General features: G+C 43.8%; 1 protein-coding gene across 4 annotated transcripts in view; it reads left to right on the forward strand.

Moving 5' to 3' along the window:
* LOC126518716 (uncharacterized) overlaps window positions 1–18,755 on the forward strand; it is a 306,763-nt gene extending 288,008 nt beyond the window's left edge. For all 4 annotated transcript variants that reach the window (XM_050168478.3, XM_050168490.3, XM_050168487.3 and 1 more), the window contains one exon: window positions 10,185–18,755. The gene's annotated coding sequence lies outside the window, so the exon portion shown is untranslated. The remainder of the gene's footprint in view (window positions 1–10,184) is intronic.
* Window positions 18,756–26,584: the final 7,829 nt, after the last annotated feature.

Below are 26,584 nucleotides of genomic sequence, written 5' to 3' on the forward strand. Positions count from 1 at the left end.
GGGCGGCAGAAAGTTAGGTGGGCGGATAACATTAAGACGTTTGCAGGGACAACATGGCCACAATTAGTACATGACCGGGGTAGTTGGAGAAGTATGGGAGAGGCCTTTGCCCTGCAGTGGGCGTAACCAGGCTGATGATGATGATATGTACTCTTCATTCATTAATAATAACAATAAAAAAAGGAAATAAACTTATAAGTATTATAAATTTGATGCATTTTTATACACACAGTTCAAGGCCTTGAAAATGTACACGTGAGAATATTTTTCAAGACTCAAATGTTCCTGCTCTTACACTAATATGTACATCCACAGCGTAATCGAACTGCGTAGGTGTGCGCACTCGAGAAATCTGTGTGGTTCTGTGCCCGTCAAAAAAGCACAGCGTGTGAAAAACTTCCGCTAATCTTAATCTTATCGCCAACCAGAGGCAATTGGTTTTCGCGAGTGTCAAAAATAAAGCAACGGAAATGCATGCATGGTGGCATCCTTCCTATGCGCACCCCTGTGAGCACTAAACGAGTGAGAAAGAGGCAGTTGCCCTTTGAGCAATTAGTAACAAGTTAGCCATCAATTTTGCAAGTGCAGGAAACCGACACCGCCCGCGGAACAAAACCCGAACTGCCGCCCGCCCGCTCGCCCGTGCACCAATGCGCCAGCGGTAGTATATTAGTATATAGAGACGTGGGAGCAAACTAGCTCTAAAGGAAACTATGCAACGAAAACAAATAGAGGGAGGTGCACGAAAAACATTCCCTGTATTCTCACATAGTAGCAGCACATGACAGAAAAGAAAAAGTTACGAAATTGGCGCGCTTTTTAAACGTACAGACAGCACCGTAAATATATGGCACTGACCATTCTGGGACTTGTTCGTGGCGCCGTATATTTACGTCATTGACCCTCAAAGGGTAAAGAGACCCTGTAATTTTTTTATTTACATCATGAAGTGCTCCCAAACGTCAGGCTCATGTGCGAGTATGAGACACACCAACATCCTACATTTCTATGAAAGGAATAAAACAGGTAGCAAAGACGCCAAGTAAGAGGGATCTCTGAAAAACTACACACAGTATGCCAAAACACAGAAAAACAGTGCGAGTACATTCCAACCCAAACAATGGAGACCTACAGCCAAATTATTATGCTTAAATGAATTCCTTAATTCATTTCGTAATTATATAAACAAAATTAGCTTTTTGAATGCACCAGAAGAAGTAGTGCATTTAGGTAAAAAACACGAAGAAGTGTCAGCAAACATGTTGCACCAGCCTACTAAGAACAGCGGCTAACTTTCAAGTGCAATTTCCTTTTTCGTCGTGCTTCTCTTGACTGATTAAAACCTTTGACATAAAAGTGCAGCCATATTAGGACATGAAAGCACACAACTGCTAATGTGAAATCATCAGCATGCAATTTGCAGCGTTTGGCATAGCCAAACTTAGCTTTCACTAGAATCATGACATCAAAGAAGGTTGTCAGTGTACCTTTAACTTTCTTTAAGTTTCTTTACTGCTTCAAAAAGCAACTTGGAGAGATACAGCAAGCCTCCCCTGTCACAAATTTCGTGAAATTTGAGACTCTGCTATCGACACTAGAGATCTGCAAAAGAAGAAAGTGGCAGTCCTCACATTTGTTGCAAGTAAAATATTTTTGCGCAACATACCCTGCCATATAATAGATGAAGCAGTCATCGCTCCTTTCCGCCACATAAGCCCGGTGCTCTGCCGGAGTACTGTTTAGCCTTTGTTCTACCAGCGTCAGATTTCCAGCTTCAACCAACTCATCAAGTGATGCAACGTCCCCTTGCTTGTCAAAATTATCAGGTGAGTGAAGTAGTGACACTAAATCTTCACTGACCTCTGTGTTCCCTGTTTGCATTTCCTTCGCCAAGTTATAAAAAGACAGGCATTTCACAACAATAAAAAATTGGGACGGTGTTGGGTAATCGTTGGATCCGCACGGCTGCCTCACTGTACCAAAGAAGTTCCCAACTTTTCTTGGCTTAGTCTAGATGTCAATAGGTATTTAAAACCCTCTCCTTCCAAGTATTCTAACAGAGCCAAAGTGCTGCACAATGTCACATGGAGCCCATCTGCTGTCAACTGGCTCAAGAAGCCGCCAAGTCCTTTTGCATGTGATTCCCAGTGAGACAGAAACTCGAGGAATTCCTTCAGAGTCTCAGAGCAAGCACGCTGGAACCGGCCAAAACACACGGAGAATGCATCTGTACAGCCCGTGCGACTGCAGCACTGCTGGATAAATTCAGAACCTGCCTACTCTGCCGGCTTCAAAGCAGTGCGTAGTGCGCTCCGCCGTCCGAACACGCTGCCCCTATTCTGGTACACTGCAGCATGGCGGCACAGCACCGAAATGATATTGATGTTGATGTGGCTTTACGCGCAAATGCACAGGGCGCTTGAAGGCTGCTGTTCTGGTCTCTGAGGCTTGTTGTTTGCCAGGCTGCCCGATGGGGACGATGCGCCGCCGCGATTGCGCGACAAAGGGTGGAAACACTACTTGTTAACCGATACGTATAAGCTGGTATGGTTTATGCGGATACAAAACGCATTATGTTCAATGGGCGCTGAGTCGGGGATTTGACATTACTACTTTTAAAATGAAACTACTGTTTAAGCGCGTACGGTTTAACGAGGTTTTACTGTATAAATAAATACTTTTGTATTCTGATGACTAGATTGGTATTACATGATTGGAATGCTACAGCACATGCTGTACCAGAGAAAAAACATAACCATGTGCCTTCTACAATGTTGTGCGCCATCTGCTTTTTTAGCTTCATTGCATGGGACAAAAGTAGAAGGAGCGGCTCGGCATGGCTTTTGAGCTGGTTTACATGAACATGGCACATTTACTACTCATTTTCCAAGCTTCAAATTAATCAGTTGCTATTAAACAAGTACATAAAAAAAACAATGCATTTATTGAAACCATTACAAACCTGGGGCTAGAAGGCAATCCGAGACAGGAAAGGTACAGCAATGCTTCATTCATCGTTTTAAATAAATACTCTTGGTTTTTAATAGCATAAGATTTATATTTTTGTTGGTTTTGTGTTTTCACAAACTTATTTTCAAGAATGTGATAGGTTTTTTTTTTTTTAGTTCATTTTAACTTATTTTTTTTATGCAGTGACACAGTACATGACACCCGCCGCTAACATTAGGCACCAGACTTTGGCAAACTTTCCTCATCATAACTACACTTTGGAGCAAAACAAAACACCATGATACAAACACGCAGAATGTTTATAGCAGTGTGTCGCCGCAGGATCCTGTTTTCAGACAAAGTGTAGCATAACATCAGCCATGCTCGCTGCAATCTTCGTTTGCCGGATCATGGCTCAGAATAAACGCACACAGCACAAATGGTGCATCGTAAGCTCGCAATAATATTTCCAGCAGGATAGACCACCGCAAACAGTTTGGGAATTCACTTTGATGTGGGGCAGATGCACACGACTGACGTGACTCGGCCCAGTTCGAATCGCAGGCGACCATCTTCTCCATCGGCGGGGTCACCAGCCGCCCGACTCGTGACGTCAGTCTAGAGTGCGCGCCCATTGGTGGCAGCTCGCGTGCATCCACCTTGGAGGAGTAATCGTCCCTCTTTTTCTGAGCTTGTACCCGACTATAGGTACCTATAAGGTGTATACTTGTATGGTCTGCTTTTTAATAAAGGCAACATGAAATTAGTATGCCTGCATTGTAACAACTCTGTTGGCATATGAAGGTCTGCAAAATATTTTTTTATTGATAGAATATCTGTTGAGTAGAATTACATGCTTTTTTTCTTATGAAGCTGAAGAAATACAGTCAAACCTGGATATAATGAATTATTGTGTTTAAGGGACCGCTGTAAGATCCCTTTGAAAATTCTTGTATGAAGTTCTTATTTTAAGTATCGCATTATTGACATATCGAACTATTTTGCAATCCCCTTTGAGTTCTGTATATCCGGGTTCAACTGTGCCACATAAACCCGTGTAAGGGCTGCACCAGTGCAAAGACCTCACCCAAAACTTGGCGAAAATTGTTGACGGTCACTTTAGCTTATGCTAAAGAGGATGAAGGCGAAAAGTGTGCCTGCTCATGAGACATTCATTATATTACTTGGCATTTTCATTCTAATGCATTGTAACTTCCTATTGCAGTCAAACCCGACTATATAGAACCCGTTTACATCAAATTATCCTGTATATTGAACAATATCGGAGCATGGTATAGTTACAATAGGTATATATAGGAAAAGTTATGCTTACATTGAACAAAAATAGCACCGACTCCCGATATATCGAACGTCAAGTGGCACGAAAGTGCCCCAGAAGTTTGCTTTTTCTCGTGGCGGTGGGGAACTGCCGACACATCCCAGAAGTGGTTTAGCCCAGTGGCATGGCGCCATCCACCCGCTCTCTTTACCGTGATTGCGCCGTGTCGGGCAAGTCGGTGACACCCCCCTGCAAAAAATGATCCTGGCCCGCCCGCAGCGCTTGCTCAGATAGCTTATCAGAGGATCTCGTGCCCTCGTCGTGCAAGATGGTGCAAGTCCAAGTTGCCTTGCTGCTTTTCACGTTTGTTGTGTTTGCGCCTTATAGGCCTTCTCCTGCAGTGTTGCCATGATGGCTAGCACGAAGCGGCAGAATTTGCCTTTCACTGTGAAGTTCGAAATCATAAATTGAGTCTAACGTGGTAACAAGTCAGATGTCGCCGCAGCGTACAAGATTCCAAGGTGCGCACTCGGCATGATCTTGAAGAATGAAAGGGAGTTTAGGGCTAAAGTGGCAAACTTTCCTCTTTGTAACTTCACTTTGGAGCTAAACAAAACACCATGGAACAAACACACAGGATGTTTGTTTGTAGCAGTGTGTCGCCATGGGATCCTGTTTTCAGGTGAAGTCTTTCAGATGACCTGGTGCCCATGGTGCCCAACGAGTACGCACAGCCATAACGTCGAGGCGGCTGTGTACATGTGGTTTACCCGAAACTGCTTCGGATGTGCCGGCTTACACGTGCCTTGTGATGACTCTTAAAATGCTTGTGAGTGTGACGAAGCCATTGCCGGTGTCGCCGAAGTTTGGAGCGGGCTGTCAGAATTTCCGGAAGCCGTTGACGGATCAACAGTCGACGAGTTTGTGAGTGCGGATGATGGTGTCGCGACCACAGGAGAGCCCAAAAATGAAGACTATATTGCCGGCATCGTACTGAGCGCAAGTGAAAGCAGGCACAATGAGGAAAGCAACAACGATCCTTTGCCCACATCCTCCGAGGTGCACTTGCACTAGTCTGACACGTCTGCGTGAATGTGGAAGGTTGCAGCCTCAGCTGCTCTGACTCTAGACAGTGTGGAGAAGTGCGTGCTGTCCCAGGTCGCTAAGTTGCCCAAGCAGAAGATACTGGACTGTTAAGCTAGTTTCACCAATAAAGTGCTTTTATAAATTATATGTGCTTTTTTGATGTCCAATTCTTTACCAGGCTTATATCAAATTACGCCCTATATAGAACTGATAGGTGTTTTTTACGAGTCCGATGTAACCAGGTTTGGCTGTGCTTGTTTCTCCAACCAAAGGTTGTGGGTTCGAGTGCCTTAATTAACTCTATTTTAATTAACTGTGCCTTAATTCACATCACCTTAATTAAAACCAAAGGTAGTGGGTTTGACCCTCGGCCTTCACGGTGTCAATTGGAATCCAACTTGGAGGTATAGCCATACTATGCATCTCCAAGTGCTTTTCATACCCACTGCTTTTGTTGTTGCCTCAGTCCATGTCACTTTAATTGTTTCGATCAGTCCTGACCATGGCGACTAGGTCTTTCGCCAAATATACCGAATATTCGAAACACGGAATAGGAGATATTGAATTTGTGAATCATATTATTCGAACATTCACTATTTTATTTGTATTCATATTATTTGAATATCTGCACAACCCTACATTTTTGCTTTTCTTCAACTTTTCAAAACTGGCAGCAGTAAAGATAAGTTGGCAGAAATGCAACATACTGCTGTAGTACTACAGCTACAGCCCAAGTGCGTGAGCCAGTCTGTCTATGCAATGCTATTACATAATATGCTTTGCCAATAAGATCTCTTGGCACATTCATTAGTTCAATATTGCCATGTTTTTAACTCCGAGGCATAAAGTGTAATTCATCCCTATTAAAACTGTGGCGTCACATAGCGACAGCTTCCTTCTCTTTTTTTTCATGTTGAATGTGCACATTGCACGCATCTACAGCACCATCTTGGTGGGAATAATTCTGCCATGTTAGTAGAATATTATGACTTATTCTATGGGCTCAATATAGTGCTGCCAGTTTGGTAGATGCTTGAAACTGACAGGAAACTGAAATATTCTCTGTGGCTTAAACATTAGAAAGCGCTCGTAATAATAATGGACAAGCTGTACCTGTCTAGAGCACTTACAGTACAATCTTGTTAATTTGGAAAACCTTAAAATTCACACTCATCTGAAGTAACTTTAATTACTCTGAATCAGGTGATTCAGACTAATTCAGATGCCTGCATTCACTAAAAAAGTTTACCTGTCAGGCGATTTGTTTCTGTACCATCCCTGATCTCTGCTTTAGCTAGACGAAAAAGTGTGCAACAGCCATTCGTCTACACACAAAGAAATCTTTGTGGGCCTTTTAGAACGCCCATGCTTGGCCACACATTATGCCAAGCCTTTCTACTGGTTGTCAGCGACTACTTCAGCATGCCAGATTCAGGCATTGCTAACCGTGGCTGTTGTCATATACGACACTGCACATTGTCATTGCAATTATGGTACATGTGCAGGTGACAGACCCATGTGCGTCAGACCCAATCAGCACAAACTATCAACTAGACATGCCAGGAAAAACCTGCATACCTTTGTGGTTCACTACTAGGTACCTTTTATAACTTCTATGTCAAATACTTTTAATTTTATAGCTAAGGAATTTCCACACTATGATGATGTGGCATCGAATGGCCAAAAGCATTGTGGCAGTATTTACATATTTAGTCAACTGTGTACAAGCTTGCAGGATGGGTCACCTCTGCACAAAAGTGCACTCTCCTTACTTTCAGTATGAGAGCTAATCGTTTTTGCCAGATTACATAAAAACTTAGCGTACACAAGGCAGTGATGGAAGTGCTGCACCAGTTGCGCCAAACTGCGCCGTGAAGGAAATCCTGCTACATGCTGTGCAAAATTGTCGTTTATGGCAGGTATTGCACCAGGCCTGCGCTGACCCGCACCTGCTCCGAATTGGGAACACACGTGAAGGTGCCGCACAGCAAGCCACTCTTCTTTGCGATTCAGCCTTGCATGCTTTCCATCATAGCTACAGCATGTAGACCTAACCATGTTTACAAACAGTAGGCACCGTTGATCTATTCTGTAGTATTCTAGGCCCAATAGCACCATCTCGTAGGTTCCGCCCAGATTTTCCGCCATTGCTTGTGCTTATTTTAAAAAATTTTTTAGACTGGGGGGGAGTTGCCAAAGCGACCATTTGATTATCAGGCATGTGGTAGTGTGGGACTCCATAATAATTTAGGCCACCTGGGCTTCCTTGACATGCACCCAATGCACATTCTTGCATTTTGCCCCCATTAAAGTACGGTCCAACAAGATAGTAGGCCTATCTCGCTGACCACCGCAATAATGACGACCGACGGCGCCTGCGATCTGGCTGCTGCTCATCATCGTACGCTTATTTTTGACAACACAATTAATGTGGACTTAAATGAACTGGTTATTCTCGGTTTTGTCGGTGTGATTAGTAAACGACACGTAATACTTGCAAGCCGCCCAAGCCACCTCGCTGATCGGTGTTAGCTTTCCGTCCACGAGACAATACGCCGTTCGATCGTTGCTGACGATCACGCCAGTGGTTTATTACTAGGCGCTGCTTTACGAAACACTCGCACATTTGATCTAATGTTGTTCTATTAAGTACTAGATCGTATGAAATACAAACTAGCAGATTTCTATGTCGCCGTGAGCAGCAATAGAAGCGATCGCTTGCGCTGGGTGATATGGGACTGGTGAGATACCAGCCTGATAAGGCGATGCTGGTTGCGTATAGGCCTGCGCAATCTTAGCTGTTGGCTGCAGCCGTCTTATCACTCGAACTCTGTACCTACGTACCTTTTATTTCGCGCTCTAAAATTTATTAACACATATAGACGCATTAATGACATACACACTGCAATTTACGTAGCTGTGACTGTGCTGCCTGCATATGTGAACGGGTTAAAGGCTGTATACACTGCAGGTGGTTCAATTCCTTGAGATGAAAATAAATTATTTATTAAATTCTTCATTGAACTGCAGAATTAACTGTGAATTAGGATTATGTTTGCGTTTATCTTCATCTTCTTATATAACGACAGTAAAATCGAACAGCAAGTTGAAGAAAAAATACTTGCATCTTAGTATAATACATGTTGAATGCAATATTTCAGAAAGTAGTAACTTATACAGAGCTTCCTCTTTGCAACAGAGCAGTAAGTTACTGATCCAAAGCATTCTTTGCTTGCTCCAAACAGCAAATTCTTCTGCTCTGAACGCATAAATTTGTGCTCCAAACTGTGATTTTTCCTGCTCCAAAAGCTGCTCCAAAAGACAAAGTGCCGGTTCCATCACTGACAAGGTCAAAATGTAGTCACATGTAGTATACTTGGATACATTAGAATAAGCATGTCTGCCAGTTTCGTGTAATTTCTTGACTCCGTACCTCTGGTGGTGACATGATTCTGGGGGTTTGCAGTCACCACTGTGGCTGGCCAGAGGTGAAAAGTACCATGCATGTCAAGGCACGGAGGAGAATGAGAAGGCAGCTCCTACTGAACACAAACCTTCGGCAGCCACGCAGTGCTGTCGAAAATAACTACCATCAAAAGCGAGTGTTAGCGAGGTGCTCTGCATTGGTACCTTTTGCTTGAGCAGGAAATAACCGTTCGGCCTCTGTCAGTCATAGCAGTCGCATATGCCCCTGCACTGTCCGCTTTTTGTAGTTATCGCAAGAAGCCTCGATTCGAGTCATTGAGTGAGTGAGTGAGTGACCACAGGTTGACATTGCAGGGTTATGCTAGCGTTATACATAGTGAGCTCTCAAGTTAGTGAGAGCAAATCTCTGTCCACAAGCAGCAAAGTTGGTAGGAGTGTGCAAATATTCAAAACTTTGAAACAACTAATCAAATATTGTCAAATTTGATTCGGTCTTTGACTCAAATAATCACTGTTTATAAATATTTTTCAAAGTTTTCTAATACTTTTACAACTGTCAACTGAGGGTGATAAAACATCAAATTGGAGCAAAACATGAGATAAACTTAATCTCAGCGGCCATAGTAAACGTAAATAAAACAAGATGTTACATAGTAGAGCTCACTATAATTTGCTCAGGGAGCCAAACTTTTCCAGCTAAACCACTATAATTTGCACTCCCCCCAAAATTCCTAAAGTATGAAGACAAACTGTTTATGCTTTATTTGTACTTTTAATAAATGCTTGCTGATTTGCAATATAATTGCAGAAGCTTGGTAATGTGAATATACTAGGATAGTAACATCCTGAAATCAGCTGTTTATTGTTCAAAAAAACTATTTGATGTTTAATGTTAGATTACATTTGCTTCTGGCACTGCTCGATTCGATCTCAAAAATACCATATTTACTCATGTAATTGCGCGCATCCCCATTTAGGAGTGTAAAAATTTGAAAAAAAAAAAAAGGTTCACTAAGCATCATGTGCATGCTCGTGTGCTGGTTAATTCCCACAAGCCACCACAATCTGGCACTAGTCCATGCCCGAAAAGTCAGTCAGCAACTGTAAATGTGTTCATATTCAACCACCAGTGGTTGCATTTATTTGAATAGCCGTATGAGCGCAGTTTGACGCTTCAGTGCGTAGTCATAAGCCTGCCCAGTAACAACTGGGATAAGAAAGTCCGGGCCTTACACAAGTAAATGCGGTAACCATTTGCACACCTCTTATAGTTGGGATGCTTCTCTGCTCAGTCCTTTGTCTGTGCAGGAAATTTAGGCATTCCACAAAAACTCAGCAAGAGCCTTAGCGTGATTGCGTTTCATGTGCTTGAAAACAGCTATGCTGCTTCTACTCTTGAACTCATGCATGTGGGCTTTTCTTTTTTTTACCCTCCTTTCTTTAGCAGCGTGCCACAACATGGAGAGTCCAGGAGCAGAAGGTGATGTCCCTGCTGGTCAACAATCACTGCACCTCTCAAGCACTGTGCGCTGTGAAGCTTACCTGCAGCTGATGTTCATGGCTACCTTTGTTCTTTCGTTGTTATCTGTCATTTTTTGCCTTGAGGCAGTGAGCGTACTTGCTCTGGCCCCTAAGGGGTGTCTTAATTCCCATCCACTTGGTGCCAGACGTCTTCGAGATGGTGACTTTGTGACCGTTCACTGGGTGCCTGTTGTAACTAGTTCTTGAACTGACTGTGGTCACTTTAGCTGAAGAGTTGGAAGAGTAATCATGAGTGCACTCATAGACTAGGTGAGAAACTAGTAGGGCGTAGTATAACTGCAAAAGAAACTAATAGGCTGTACTTGAATAGTTTAGGTATGGTTTTCTTTATTTTTTTTCTGTATAATTATTGCAAATGCTGTCTGTGTTTTAGAACATTTATGTCTTGTTAATGTTGAAGTTTTGTTTTAATTGTTGCTTTTGAACACTTCTCTTGTTTGGATAGCTTCAAAGTAAGGAGGCGGCATGCGACTGTTATTGCCGAGGTGATTTTGTCCTTGTCGCACTGAAGGCCACTCATTTTTATTCAGCCCCCACCTGCATAAATGTACGGGTTCCATCTCATCTTGAAAGAGCAAAGACTGAATTAGTGTCGACCAGGAGCAGCATTTTGCACAACATTGCCAACCATAAGCCTAAGCCACAGCACGCAGTTGTGCGAAACATTGCACGTGTATAGCATTTGCCCATGCATTCTGCTTCCTTCCATCTCATTGGAGCAATTGCAAGGCATTAGTTCATAGCATACATGTTTTAAATCATAAGTAAACTTACTTTATTTCACAATTGTCAGTTGAATGCGAAAAGCGGCATTATCAAAATGAATACAGTAGAACCTCGTTTGTACGTTGTGGAAAAAACCGCCAGAAAAAACACACTAATTGGGAAAACGTATGATCCGAAGTAACTAAAAAAAAATTCTATGGACTCGCCTATTGTTGACATCTACATACTGCAAAGCATCGCACGGATCGTTGCGGCACGAGACGGCGACGCGCGTGGAGCTGGTAGTGCTCCAGTGGCCCGAGATGCTTTTTGTTGATTTCCTATTGCGTGTTGTTTTAAGAGAGGGCAACGGGAAACCAAAACAAAATCGAGCTGGTGGGCGATGCCGCATGCCACTGAAGCAAAACGTGATGCCCAGATCGCACCACCTGCAGCAGGGAACGGCAACGTGCTTGCATTATCGTCTACTAAAAGCATGCAGTACGCTACCAATGGCACTACGCACCACACGCTGTAAAACAGATAGGTGAAGATGCTTATTGCAATAGGTTTGGCTGCAATATCTGTGAATGTGGCGTGCGACGACCCGGGTGGAAGTTTGCTGGTACCGAAATGAGAAACTGAGTGTGCGCCGGTGTTTTTACGTGAGACGGGCAGGCGAGTATTATGGTGAAGCCACTGCAGTGGGCAGCTATATACTGTTCTCAATCGCGTGCGCCTCGTGCATTTTCTTGTTTACATGGGATCTAGCGGCCACAAAACGTATCGTGCGATCACAGTTTGGCAACGTACTGAACGTTGGTGCCGAAAAATCGTGTTTTCCGGGAACGTATGAACCGGTAGAAAATGAGCGTAACTCTATTGGGTCATTTTTTTGTGTTCGCGATTGCGAATGTTGGTGCTGGGAAAACGTACGTAATGGGAACATATCAACGAGGTTCTACTGTATTTATGGCTTGTTGGCCATGAGTGGAGTTGAAGCGTGAAATGGCCCAAGGGACAGGGAACCGGACATAGACAAGCAGTTGTCTATGTTTGGTTCCCTGTCCCCTGTGCCATCTTGCACTTCAACTGTACTCGTAGATCACCAACTGGCCTGCTCCCAAGCCTTATTGGCCATTTTTCAAAGCATAGCAGGCAGTGGGTTGTCTGTTCAAAATAGTCACTGTGGAGTCCCGTGGCTGCAGTGGCTTCGGTTCTTTGCTTCTTTTTTCGTTTTAGTTTGTTGCATTTCTCTGTAAACAAAGCCCCAGACATTGCCATTTTAGAGTCCTGCTTAAAATTTGTAATTTACAGGTCACAAGCTTAGAGAGACTTTTACTCCAAGTCTTTTGCACACCTTAACCTTTGTAAATGCTTTTCTCATAAAAAAAAAAGTATTTTTAGTTAGGCACTCGTAGTGGAGGGTTCTGCTATGGTATTTTAATGGTATATGTGATGTAGATGAGGCATGGTTACAGGATTGTGTTGGAATTCACGGTTGTCATCAGGTTTTTTGAAAATGTCATTGCTTATGTCATGACCTCATTTAGTTTCACTACATCATTGCCAGGCTTGCTTGGAGCACAGTGGAGAATTGACGATAGTAGAGAATGTCAGGTTTTATTTTCGGAAACATTACATATGGCGGAACACAGGCTGAAAAAATGCTTGCATTCCTTACAAAATTTGGCCATCACTAAATGTGCAGACATCTTTAGTTAGTGCAGAAGTGGTGCTGCTAGGGAGCAGCACAGAATTGTCTTTCCAAAAAACTATGGCGCAAGATTTCTTATAAAAAGTTGATTAAATGCATGAAAAGGGCAGTGCTAGCCTTTATTCAGTTCAGCCTTGCATGTGGCTGTGGTGTTTTGTCGCCACTCTTGCAGCACTTGCATGTGATGTCTGTTGAGCACATTTTTTTCTTATGTGCATATTTAAATGAAGCACTTTCTACCTTTAGGATTAATTCTTTTATTTCATATAAGAACATGTTTACATTGGGGGGGGGGGGGGGACAAGAAAAGCAATGTTTTTTTTATTAATATATTATTTCTTTCTTTACCTTCCCACAAATGTATCATAGCTTCACATCCCTTTGAACCTAAAACGTAGCTGCTTCTCAGCATTCAATATAGAACTTGTTGTTGGTGAGTAACAGCATCTTTGTTTGAAATTAGTGGGCTTTTATCCCTTCTTCAAAGAAGAATGTTGTGATGCTTTACAGTAGAGGTTTTTAAAGCTTCTGGGAAAATGTAATAGTATGTGTAGGTTGCAGAATGTTCAGGCAGCTTTTTTTTAAACTTCAGAAGCTCAAGTGCCAAGCCCTCTGAGTGAGAAAGTTTGCTCTTGGCTGCTCCCTGTCTCGTAGTGTTTTTGTAAGGCACCATACGGAAAGACTGCATCGAATTTGTACGAGTAAGTTTTAACAGAGTGTACTTCCCCAGTATTTTGTCTAAGCCAAAGACTCTGCTTTTACATGATGCTAAGCCATCTTGTGATTCTTGGTGGTGGTTCCGTCAAGTGTCCTGATCAAGCAAAAGGTTGTGTTTTCATATGCCTTCCAGGCTGTGAATGAAGATTAGCCACGTTCAGCTTTGTACTATGGCAGCTGGTTTGCAGATTTCGTTAACGAGTTTTGCATGAATGTATGAGGATTAATGTGCTCACACACTATCTTGTGCATTCTGTTTATTGTGTGTGCGCACACTGGTACATAACCTTATAATTTTTCAAGGCACCTATGAGTCGTTTATTTCTTTTTCTGTGGTGTTTTAATTGCTGCATGAGGAAAATTCTTGGGTCACTAGCATTACGTAAACCTGCTAATATTCATGCGCACATGGGCCAAATATTGGCCGAATTCTATTTCTGATAATGTGTTTGTTCTTTTTGTTCATTGTGATTGTCTTGGGCACTGCATCGCTGGCATCGCTGCCAGAACTGGCGTGAAAGCTGGTAACAGTGGAATGGAATCAAGTGAAGAGAACCTTTGTGTTATTTTGGAGCTGCTTAACCTGTTCTAGACTGTTCTCCTCACAGATACACAAATCAACGTAGAATGCTTGTCACCTTGTGCAACATGTACTCTTCATTTCTAGTGGTTTATGTCCAGAATCACCAGAAACTGGTGCAAAAAATAATGAGCCTCTAGAGTGCCTTGTGTTGCTGGAAAATGATGTCCAAACCTTAACTACACTATGTGCTGGCAGACCAAACATATGTTTGTATAGAATCGTTTGTGTTTAGATAATTTGGTTGGAGGCTGGCCATTTTTCTTTGTGTATAAGTGTTTGGTCACTGCCTCCATATTTTGAGGTCTGTATGCAGGACCGCTGAGAGGACAAGAGAGGTGTGCTTCTTAGGGATACAAACATTGTTCATTAAGCTAGTCATTGAGCAGTCGATGTAGCCGAAAGGCCCCTGATATCTTTCCTGATGAAACTTGCAAAGTAGAAACTATCCGAAAGAGTACAATATAATATAAGATGGAAGTCAAAGCTTTTTGGTAGAGTTTCATAGTTGCATGTAAACGATTTTATGCTGAGCCTAAGCTGTCTGCCCTACTGCTTATATATGCCTTGGTGGCTCTGCAAGACTATGCACAGTGGCAGTTCCTTAATGAAAAACACAGGCAACTAGAAGAGAGTATTTATGTCTATTCCTACAGTCGCAAGTATTATTTTGCACACTTGATTGCCAGCTATTGGTGGCATTTAACAGTACAAATAATAAGAGGCTTTGCAACTTTGCACAACCATTGTTTGATTTCCCTTGCAGTTATACATGCACTGCGGGAAAATGTAGATACAGAGCACAAAAGTGAGTTGTTGGCTGGGTCAAACGTATGAGTAGACAAACTTGAATATCTAGAAGGTGCTGTAAAAGTAAATGACTCGTCTCTCCCTGGTTAGCTGGGAAGGCAGCAAAGTGCAGATAGCCTATTTTATGTTAATATTGCATGAAGCCATTATGTAATTTGTATGTGCACTCTTGCTTCACTTGCATATCTTGAAAAGTACAGCAAAAGTACTAGAATATTGTGGCCTGTTAGGTAGCAGCTGTGTGAAACACTTGCTGTATGGAAAAAAGAAAGTGTTCTCAGTCTTGTCAAGTTTGGCCCGTAGATATCGGTGGCTGAAGTGCAAGTGCAGTAGGAACTTTTATTTATAATTTATAATTTATTTATATGAAAATTTGGTGTGCATTAGCATCAGACCTTTCTCTGCGTACAATAAGAAGGGGTTGAGAAGGACTTGCGTCACCGAGTGCTTCATCTGTGCTAGTAATGTCCTTGTGTTTTAAATATTCACACTATGATATATGATGCAGCTCATTTGGTAAGCTGCTGAGCTGGTTTAACTAGGAACAGCTCCAACTGCACACAATTTCTAACTGCATTGGACACATGTGATTGTGAGCTTGAGTGCTATTAATCATTACTGTTGCACTTACATGCCTAACATCCCACACTGTTCACATCATTTGTCATGAATTTAACATATTACAGTGTCTGATAAGTCTTAAGCCCCATGCCGAATGTGTAACAGGCATCACTGACCTTGTTTTGTCACTAGCTTTGTTTTGTCTCAGGAAAAAAAAAAAAAAACAGGAATCCACAGTACTCTGCATAGTTGTAGTTAACACTGAACCTTTGTTATATTGCAACAGATGACTGTAAATGCTTTTCATAATAATGCATCTTCTTGCACTGTCTCTGTAATCATACATACTCACGCATTTGTTTAAAACCTCCTCACTGCCAGTGTCTACATTTCTGGACATCAAGGTTAAGGTTTCATACTTTTGAGTCACTCCAAAATTCAATCCTCTAGCACCTCATAGAGCACACATATGACATATAGCATGCTGGCTCAGGTGTAATAATCTTTTATGGACCAGTACCGTTCATGGGCATTAGAGTATGGTTTGATGATTGGTCTGCACTAATGTGGACTTTGGCAGTGACAAGGTTGTAAAAACGAGGAAACAGCTTCTTTCCAGGGCAGTCATTTGAAATACATAACGAAGGTGTGATTTGTGCCAACTTCGTATTGTGAGGTGAAAATTTTTTTTTGGATGGAGCATGATTAATGGCATTCCACAAATGTAATAAGTTGAATCTCGATATAACTAACGCAGATATAGCCGATAATTTGAAGTAAATCTATACTTTTGTTGGCCATGCTTTATTTCAGAGTATTCTACTGCTATAACGAAATGCCAAATTCAGAGGTCATATTGGTTACAGGAGCAAGTATTTTTCTCACAGCTTAGAATGTGGATTGTGCTAGCAAAAATGTCAGCAAGAGCAAACAGCACATTCTAGATGTGCATGTGTGTTTTGGTCAGCAGCATGGCTTGGCTTCTTGAAGTTTGGAAGCTAATGTTCCGTTTCTGAGTGACCACACCAATCACATGGTTATGTATATTAATGATGGTGCAAAGTGCATTTATAATTTTGCATTGTTCACATGCTACGTATTGGCACGGTATGCTGCTGACATGCCGTAAAGGTTGGTAGGAGACCTTTTACTGACCATCAGAGGCATAACATTTGCACTTCCATTGCATAGACCCAATCATAATTCTTTTCACCTATGCCAGTGTGTACACTTCTTACGAATATAGGATATAACGAAGATATTTGTGTCAGATGTGACTTTGTTATAATGAGGTTAGATTTTAAGTGATGTAAGGGTGAGCATTGGTTTTGTGACCATGTCAACTTTTTCGTAGTTCATGCCATGTGGTTTATAACACATTGTGATGACCTGATGTCTTCTCTTGCTTCCTGCACCAGGTGTTTTGTTTAACTCCTGTTTCGCTCTACTAAATGTGGTGAACTTTTGTTATGGGAACTACCGAGGTTGATGCCGTTTGTGCTTTTTGTAATCTTTCCAATCCGTCCTATCGAGATGGCTTCACTCTTATTCACTGTTGGCCGTTTTACGGCTTTAAAACTTCTCTGCAGCAATCATTTAATATAAGTGCTTGACAGCCTCGATTATCCCTCCTTTGTACTTTGCACACACGAAGTGCCAGCATGTGTCTTTTGTCTTAGTGTGACAGTCATCCTGAAATAGAGCTGCTTATTTTGTTAGCGACAGCATAGTTACTGGCCTCCACAAAACATTCAAAATTCCGGGTCTCATTTTGAAGAATGAAAACCCGCATTCTTTTAATCTTCGTGCTTAAACGCAAATCTCAACTGGATATTGGAGCTGATTTGGCATCTTTGCAGCCACTGCTTGGCAACATGAAGTAGGACTCGTTCACCTGATTATCAGATGCGTTTATTTCTTGCTGGAACCAAATGAAGGAATTACAGGGCCTGCATGTCTATGACCTTTTTGTTTGAGTTGGCTCACCAATGCATGCATGTTTGCAAAATATGTAGACATTGACTGCACATAAGGTTGGTAGTTGAGAAGTATAGCTCTAAAAATCCTGGGCTCTTGGTACAACATGCAGCACAAGAGCACTGCATCCACAGTTGGTTCCAACTTGTATGTGTATGCCCAGTCATGCTGTGCCAGCAATGGGTAGTACGTAAGGACCACATTTCTGATATGTTTCAGCTAGTCATAAAAAATGGAATTGCAGGCAGAGAAAAAGAAGTTACTGGCAGTAGTGCTTCATAGAACTCTATTTCCCTTGTGCAAAATAGAACTTACTAGAGGCTGCTAGTTAGGCTGCTTGCCCTGTCTTAACGTGCCTTTGCGAAACTTGGTTCTGGAAGAAAATGTTTTTAGAGTAGTTTCTTCAAACCTTCCTAAGGTGATTTAGTGGCACCACCTAGAGCAACATCAGCTGTTGACCAGTTGCACTGTATCACTTGTCTTTGCTTTTTTTGAAAAGTTGCCTGTGTCACCTGCTAATGGTGCATCTGTGCACTTTGCTACTGAAAGGAATTTCAAATGGAGTGCCTAGAGTATTTGGAGAGAAGAGCTTCAAATAAGAACATGGCCAGGCTTGCATGTCGGATAGGCTTGCATGTGGATTTGCCAAACACAGTGGAGGATTTGCTGGAACAGTACCATGGCATCATCTGTCACTGTAGCGGTGAAAAAAAGTGCACACAGTGTTTTGCTTGTAATCTATGGTGTTGCTCTAACAATGACAGATGGCACAACCATTCTGTTCGTGTAAATTCTACACTATTTGCCAGCATCGTCGTAGGCCAACACATACTTTATTCTGAATGAATGAAACCGGCAAGTAATGCACCAAGACATGATATTAAAATGCATCCACCATGAAATGCCTCTTCTGTGTGAAGTTTGAGTGCAAGTCAGCCAGGCGATTTATTAGGTAGAGTAATGTACACCTGCAGTCACATTTAGGCAACATATTGTCAATACAAGGGCAAGGAGGTGAGGTCTTAATGGTGTACAGGCGATGTTCTTGTTCTTGAAGCTCTCATGAATACAACCGCTAATGCCTTTTCTTATGTCAGTGTTACTGTGCCGTTGTGCGTCAAATTAATGCGCTAGAAAAAATATATGGCAGAGTGCTGCCCCCTGTTAGGTGCACATCATAGTGCCCTGTGAGCTGCAATGCATTTGACGCCGTCTAGTCATGGAGTTACCACGACCCCTCTTAATCATGGTTGAGTGGTCTGTGCTATGCAGTATATTGTCTGCGAGATTGTTTATCTGCTCTGTTGGACGTGTGTAGCCATGGCTGGTACAATGCACCCTTTCTGTGGCTATTGTATTTTTTTTATTATTTCTTTTGCTTGAATAAAGTTCATTTCGTCCGCGTTTGCATGTGACCATTGGTTTTCACAAAAGCACTCGCTACCTGCTGGCTGTGGAGTCGCTACAAGTTAAGCATTGTTGGTCACGTCGAAAGCTTTTGGTATTGTGCAGTGCAGAAACTGCAGTGGGTGAGGGGGCGGGGAGCAACATTCCTGGTCGCTTGTGTGGCCTGTCCACAATCGCTCATTGGAAGATTTCTACTGAGAAAGACTTCATTTAGCTCCTTCCCACATTGCTTGCCTTAGGATGTAGCATTGATTAGGTATACTACACCTTCTACGAGTCGTACAGCTTTGTGAAAGCGAGCACAGCTGCACAGAGGGACAGACCACAACAAACTTTTAGTGAGATTCCCAGTAACAGACTGTTTTCTATACTTTCCATGGTGCAATAGCACTGTTGCAGCCCTGGCAGATTATGAACACTGGCAGAGCATAACCATATCAATACTCATGCAAAACCCACCAATCTTGCTGTGCACTTTGACTTCAAAAGAGGCCCAACCTATGTCTTCCTGCACTGCCGCATTTGTGGTTTTAACATCGACCCGCATTACCAGCCTTTAGCTAACTTCCAATCCCAACGAGATGTCTGATTTTAAGCGCGAATGGTAGCGCTGGCACCGTCACTCCTTTACAGAGTCCTCGCACCACCTCACATTTATTATTTCATTATTGCTGCATTCCGCTTCCCCTTCATTCTTAGATTATCTTGGTGGATGCTTGGGTAGGTCTTCTTTCCTTCGTTTATTTATATACCAACATACTGATATTTCTTGCCTATAGGTATGACTTGCTGTTGATGCTACGTAATTGCATGTGTCTTCATTAAAGGTTATTAATGACCGAACTCGGGGACTCTGCACCATCTGGCAGGCTGTGGCAGTTCAGTTAGATGGTACAGCAGAGGGTGACATCAACAAGGACATGTCCCACCCTGTTTACAGCCAATTATACTAGTTTATTTAGTATGCCCTTAGTATTGCTGCATGTTCTTTGCATGACTGTGTGCGCATGGTCATGACATGATCTCATTAATACCATTCTCATGTGTCCACACAATCTACAAGTTGCCTAACCAACTGTTGTTTTCTAGAAGTGGTTACAAGATATCCATGCAGGTAACAGATAAGCCAAATCTGTCTGACGTTAGCCAAGAAGCCCTTGTCAGCAAAAAGAAAGGTGGGGGGGGGGGGGGGATTACACTGAGAGAGAATTCTCTTTTACAGCTCAAAACGTTCACGAGCACTGTGTGTGTGTTGCCAGCTGTGGTTAAATAAGGAAACAAATATCCCTGTATGCCTCTGCACGGACCTCCCACATGCTCGCTTTTTGATGAAGTATTGGCATCCCCTTTGAAACGGGGCGGTGACAAATGTAGTCGCCTAGCCTGCTTGAGTTAATCAAGTATGCTAACATGCTTTTCATTCTAGCATTTTTGTATACATCTCCTTAATCTTCTTTCTCTTCCTCAAAATTTCCCCTTCTATATTGTACTGGTATACCTATGCCTGTTGCTTATCTCGACTGCTGACCGGTTGGTGCTTCCATCCACTTGAAATCCAAGCACTTTTGGAAGGTGTACATATACCTAAAGGTCTCGGCCCTTCTGACCTCATCGCTAGATATTGGAGGAGTTCCTGTATCCTGTTCATTACCGTTTCTAATTGTGTTATCCCGACTCCACTGGGTACTGTACAGGTCAGTATAGAATTCTGCTGCTTTTACTATATCTTCTAGATTGCTGATGATATTACCCTGCTTATCTTTTAGTGCATACATCTTCGTTTGTCCTATGCCAAGTTTCTATCTCACTGATTTCAGGCTCCGTCCATTTTTTACGGCTTCTTCAGCCTTTCTCACGTTATAGTTTCGAATATCACTTATTTTCGCCTTGTTGATCAGTTTTGACAGTTCCGCGAATTCTATCATATCTCTTGAGTTGGACACTTTCATTTTTTGTCGTTTCTTTATTAGGTCCTTTGTTACTTAAGAGAGCTTGCCTACTGGTTGCCCTGGTGCCTCACCTCCCACTTCAATTGCTGCTTCTGAAGTCAGACTAGTTACGGTTTCATTTATTGCCTCTATGTCATCTTCATCTCTGTTCTAAGGCTGCATATTTGTCTGCAAGTACCAGCCTGAATTTGTCTGCTTTTACCCTTACTGTCTCTAGGTTGACCTGTTTCTTCTTGACCAATTTAGCTCTTTCTCTCTTCAAATTAAGGTGAATCCTAGCCCTCACAAACCTACGATCACTGCACTTTACCTATCACTTCTACATCCTGCACTATGCTGGGATAAGCAGAAAGTGTGAAGTAAATTTCATTTCTTCTTTTACCATTAGGGCTTTTCCAGGTACACTTTCTGTTGCTACGCTTCCTGAAAAAGGTGTTCATTATTCGAAGCTTATTCCTTTCTGTGAATTCTACCAGCATCTCTCCTTTAGCATTCCTAGAATCGACGATGTAGTTGCCAATTGCTTGTTCGCCAGCCTGCTTTTTCCCCACTTTTGCATTGAAGTCGCCCATTACTACAGTATATTGAGTTTGCACTTTTCTCATTGCTAATTCAACATCTTCATAAAACTGATCTACTTCCTCATCATCGTGACTGGATGTTGGAGCATAGGCTTGTACTACCTTTATTCTATAACTCTTTTAAGTTTGATTACAACTACAGCTACCCTCTCACTAATGCTGTAGAATTAGTCAGTGTTGCCCGCTATGTCCTTATGGATTATGAATCCTACCCGGTATTGCTTCTTATCTAGGAGACTTCTATAGGAGAGGACATGTCCGTTATTCAGCAATGTATAAGCCTCACCAGTTCTTCTAATCTCACTAAGGCCGATGATATCTCAAACAATGTCTGATAATTCCTCAAAGAGTCCTGCTAAACTAGCCTCACTCTAGAGGGTTCGGGTGTTAAACGTTGCAAGGGTCAGTTTCCATTGGCGGCTTGTACGGATCCATAGATTCTTAGCACCCTCTGCTGCGTTACAGGTCTGACCACCGCAGTGGTCAGGTGCTCCGCAGCTGCTGGGGACTGAGGGCCATTGGGTAATTGAGTTAGCCATTTGGGAGGGGGTGGCCAAATACTGCACCAGGGAGGCCAATTCCTAATCTGGTGAGGGAGTGTCTTGTTGAAGCTTTGTAGGCCTTGCTAATTTGGGTGTACCCGGATTAGTACAGCCCCACTCGCTCTCGGCATCTTCTGCCAGTGACAGGCGTCACTCCAAGCCTGCAGAAGTTGTGCACTGGAGGAGGTGAATTTCAAGCTCACCATCAAAAAAAAACTTGTAGCGTGTTATAACTGCAGTGTTCTTCTTATCATTTCTCAGTTGAAGTCGACAGCTACACGTGCCAATCTGGTTCCCTATCTTATGTTTTCTTACTTTGTTTCCCTTCCCCTCCTTCCTTAACCTGTCTTTATATTCCGATGTGCACTGCAAATAAATGCCCATTCTTCCAGCTTGTCAGCTTATGTCTGCCTCGCCTGCGTCAAGCGCAGTGTCTGACCTACGATGTAAGAGTGGCGACGAGAAATGGAAAGCAAAACCCCTGGCAAAACCTTGAAGCAGAGGATGGCAGCTACGCCACAGGGCGACGACTCGACGATGGCACACCAGCAACTGCCCGACTTCGACGACGAAAGAGACCACTGGAAAGCCTATGTTATCAAGACAGAGGCATACTTTGAGGCAATGAGCGTGACGGAGTCGGCAAAGAAACAGGCGCTTTTGGTGGCAGCTTTAAGCACGCGCACCATTCAAATATTAGCAAGACGAGTAGCGCGGAAGGCGCCGAATTCTTTGGAGCACGAAGACGTCGTGAAAGTCTTGGACGAGTTTTTTGATCCCAAGCGCCATGAGATTACCGAAAGCTTCCGCTGCTTCAACCGCTGCCAGCTTGACGGTGAGTCTGTTCAAGAATTCATTACTGAAATTCGTCGAATTGCCGACAACTGCAATTTTGGTACCATGCTCGACCGAATGCTATGGGATAGAATTGTGTGCGGCATAAGATTGAGTGCACTGCAGAAACAACTCCCGACAAAGAAAGACCTGTCAGTAGAGGACGCTGAAACGATGGCACTGTCGCCTGAAGCTGCAGATAAGGATGCCAATAAAATGGCTGCAGACACATCGGCAATGCTTAAAATTAAGGTGCAGTCAGCCTCAACGAAAGAGGTACTGCCCAAATGTGGGCGTTGTGGCAGCATAAAGCGCAACAGTAATGCCTGCCGTTGGAGTAATGCTCGTTGTTATCACTGCGGTCGACGTGGTCACCTAGCAGTAAAATGTCTGAACGAAGAAAGCGCAAGATCTAGAACTCGAGAAGGAGCCCGGGGATTTCGTGGCAGAGTACTGACTGCTAAGGAAGGGGAGACAGATGAAGACATACAGGATAACACACACAGTTGGACGCTAAAATCGACGCGAGAGGTTAATGTGAAGCCCCCAATGCGATGCACCTTCACATGGGGAGGTGTGGACGTATCAATGCTTATCGATACGGGTTCCCAGGTCTGCGTCGTGTCCCGACAGCTATTTGAGCAGCACAAAAACACTTGGCCTTCGCTACAGCCTTCACGCACGAAGTTATCATGCTACCTCGGAAAATTGCCAGTTTTTGGAGAGCTCCTGTTGCCGGTGTCGTACGACAGTACAACTGTAGAATGCACATTGGTGGTGCTAGATTGCCCCGGTCCAAGCTTATGTGGTAGAGACCTAATTTCCCTCCTGAGCGACGCAGGCTCCCCGGTCATCAGCCTCTCAGCCAAGCCGCTTACCGCACAGCCGTCTACCCCCATGCAGGTCACTGCTGATGTATATGCCGAGTTTCCAGATATTTTCAGCTCGAATCTGGGCCTGATCAAAGGACCTGCGGCACACCTACTGCTGAAGGAGGGAGCCACGCCCAAGTTCTGTAAGGCCCGATCTATTCCCTTCGCTCTACGCGACAAGGTATCTGAAGAGCTTGATAGGCTCGTGGCATTAGGCGTCTTGTCACCAGTGCCGCATTCCGAGTGGGCTACGGCCATTGTACCCGTCCTTAAGAAGGACGGCACCGTTAGGATTTGTGGCGACTTCAAAGTCACTTTAAATTCGGCATGTGAGCTGGAGCAGTACCCGTTGCCAGTAATCAATGACATGTTCGCGTCCTTAAGCGGTGGAAAACATTTGAGCACACTGGATTTACGTGACGCGCATAACCAAGTTCCTCTCGATGAAGAATCGCGCTAGTTATGCGTGATTAATACGCATAAAGGTCTTTTTTGCTACAACAGATAACCTTTTGGCATTGCCTCTGCGCCAGCCATTTTTCAACGCAGAATGTAAACAGTTCTACAAGACTTATCAGACGCGCCAGCTTATCTGGCTGATGTCTTGGTGTCCGAAAGAGCAGGAAGTGACAACGTGCTAAAAGCCGTTCTACAGCGTTTCCGCGAGAGTGGTGTTAAACTGCGCCTCGACAAATGCAAATTTCGGCAAGTGTCCGTTGCATATCTCAGCCATCGAATCGAGATCAGCAAGGGTTGCACCCAATAGAAAAGAATGTCGAAGCTATCACAAAAGCCCCTAGCCCGAAAAATGTAGCGGAGCTTCGTTCTTTTCTTGGCATGATCACGTTCTACTCAAAATTCTTGCTGAACATATCGTCTCTGCTCGCTCCACTGTATCGGCTGCTGGAAAAGAACAGACATTGGCTCTGGGCACAAGAGCAACAAACGGCGTTTGATAAAGCAATACGGTGTTTGCAGCAAGCAGGGGTGTTGGTTCACTTCGACCCTTTACAACCGCTGAAACTAGAGTGCGACGCATTGCAAAACGGTATCGGCGCAGTGCTTTTTCACACGAAAGGGAACGTCAACAAGCCAATCGGATTTCGTTCAAGGACATTGTCGAGAGCAGAAAAAAATTATTTGCAACTTGAACGTGAAGCAGTGGCCCTCGTATTTGGAGTAATCAAGTTTCGTGATTACCTTCTAGGCCGAGAATTCATCCTGGTCACAGATCACCAGCCACTCCTGGGTCTGCTGAAACCGGATCGGCCCACTCCGCCTCTGGCTGCTGCTCGCATACAGCGCTGGGCGCTGTATTTGGGAGGATTTTGCTACAAGTTACAGCATTCGCCAGGCAAGCAGCTCCTGAACTCGGACGCGCTTAGTAGGTTGCCACAAGAAACTTTGGAGCCAACGACGGAAGAGGAGCCACCTGACTACGTTCTGGCACTCGCATGTGTCCAGGAGGGGGTGGTCTCTGTAGAACTGCAGGCACTGATGGCAGGTGACGCAGTACTTTCAAAGGTCGTGCAGTACAGAAGAGACGGGTGGCCTCTAAGCTCTAAAGCATTAGAACGAAGCTTACTCCCCTTTTATGACCGCAGACTGGAACTGTCATTGGCCCACCGTTTGCTGTATTGGGGCTGTAGAGTTGTCATTCCAGTTAACGCGCAACATAGAATGTTGCACAGGTTGCACGAGACACATCAAGGATCATCGGCGATGAAATCAATCGCTCGGTCAGCTTTTTGGTGGCCAGGAATGGACCACAACATAGAACAACTGTCAGCGGGGTGCACAAGCTGCATCCAAAATCAACCAATGCCGGCATCTGCTCCGCCAGTTAACTGGCTGACCTGCCAGGAAAACTGGTCGAGAGTGCACCTAGATTTCGCGGGGCCAATCAAAGGAAACATGATCCTTGTTCTCGTAGATGCTCACAGCAAATGGCTTGAGGCCGTACCAATGAAACAGGCGACCACATCTTCGACTATTACTTGCCTGCGCAGCCTCTTTAGCAGGTTCGGCATTCCTCGCACCATTGTTTCAGATGATGGGACGCAGTTCACTAGCCAAAAATTTACTGAATTTGTGAACAATAAAACATAACCCACCTGCGCACGGCTGCATTTTATCCACAGTCGAATGGCCTAGCAGAGAGAGCTGTCCGGACTGTTAAAGATGGGCTGAAGAAGATGAACCATGGCAGATTAGAAGATTACCTTTGCAGACTACTTTTCAACTACCGGAGAACACCCCTTGCATCGGGCAAATCTCCTTTGGAACTTCTTCTTGGCTACCAAATCCGGTCCTGCCTCGACACATGTTTTCCTCCTTTGGTTGCAGGAAGATCGGGAACATCGGATGACTGGACCCTTGCACCAGACACAAATGTTTACCTCCGTAACTTTGGTAAAGGTGATAAGTGGAAGACGGGCACGGTAAAGTCAGCAGACGGAGCTAGGATGGCGACAGTGGAAACGCCCGAGGGCTTCGTTCGGCGACTTGTTGATCAAGTTCACACAAGGAAAGACCCAACGGCTACCAAAGGCCACAGGGAAAGTGAAAGCTCGTCCACCTCGAGAACTCCGGAAGAAACTCCCGAAGCAGGGCCAAAGGCAAAAGCCGAAACTCGTGAAACATCACCACGACAGCGTCAGTCATCACCCCAACCCCTGGACGCACAAGAGAGAAACGGTGAACCTACAGTGGCCACGGAACTCCGATGCTCAACTCGAGAGCACAGACCTGTGCAGCGTCTTCAGTATTATTGATGGAGAAATGTTATAACTGCAGTGTTCTTATCATTTCTCAGTTGAAGTCGACAGTTACACGTGCCAATCTGGTTGCCTATCTTATGTTTTCTTACTTTGTTTCCCTTCTCCTCCTTCCTTAACCTGTCTTTATATTCCCACGTGCACTGCAAATAAACGCCCATTCTTCCAGCTTGTCAGCTTGTCTGCCTCACCTGCGTCAAGCGCAGTGTCCGACCTACGAACTTCCGACTATGGCAACCGAGCATTCGCCATAGCTCAGTCAAAATCCTGCAG

This window comes from Dermacentor andersoni, chromosome 1 (assembly GCF_023375885.2).
Source record: "Dermacentor andersoni chromosome 1, qqDerAnde1_hic_scaffold, whole genome shotgun sequence".
NCBI lineage: Eukaryota > Metazoa > Arthropoda > Arachnida > Ixodida > Ixodidae > Dermacentor > Dermacentor andersoni.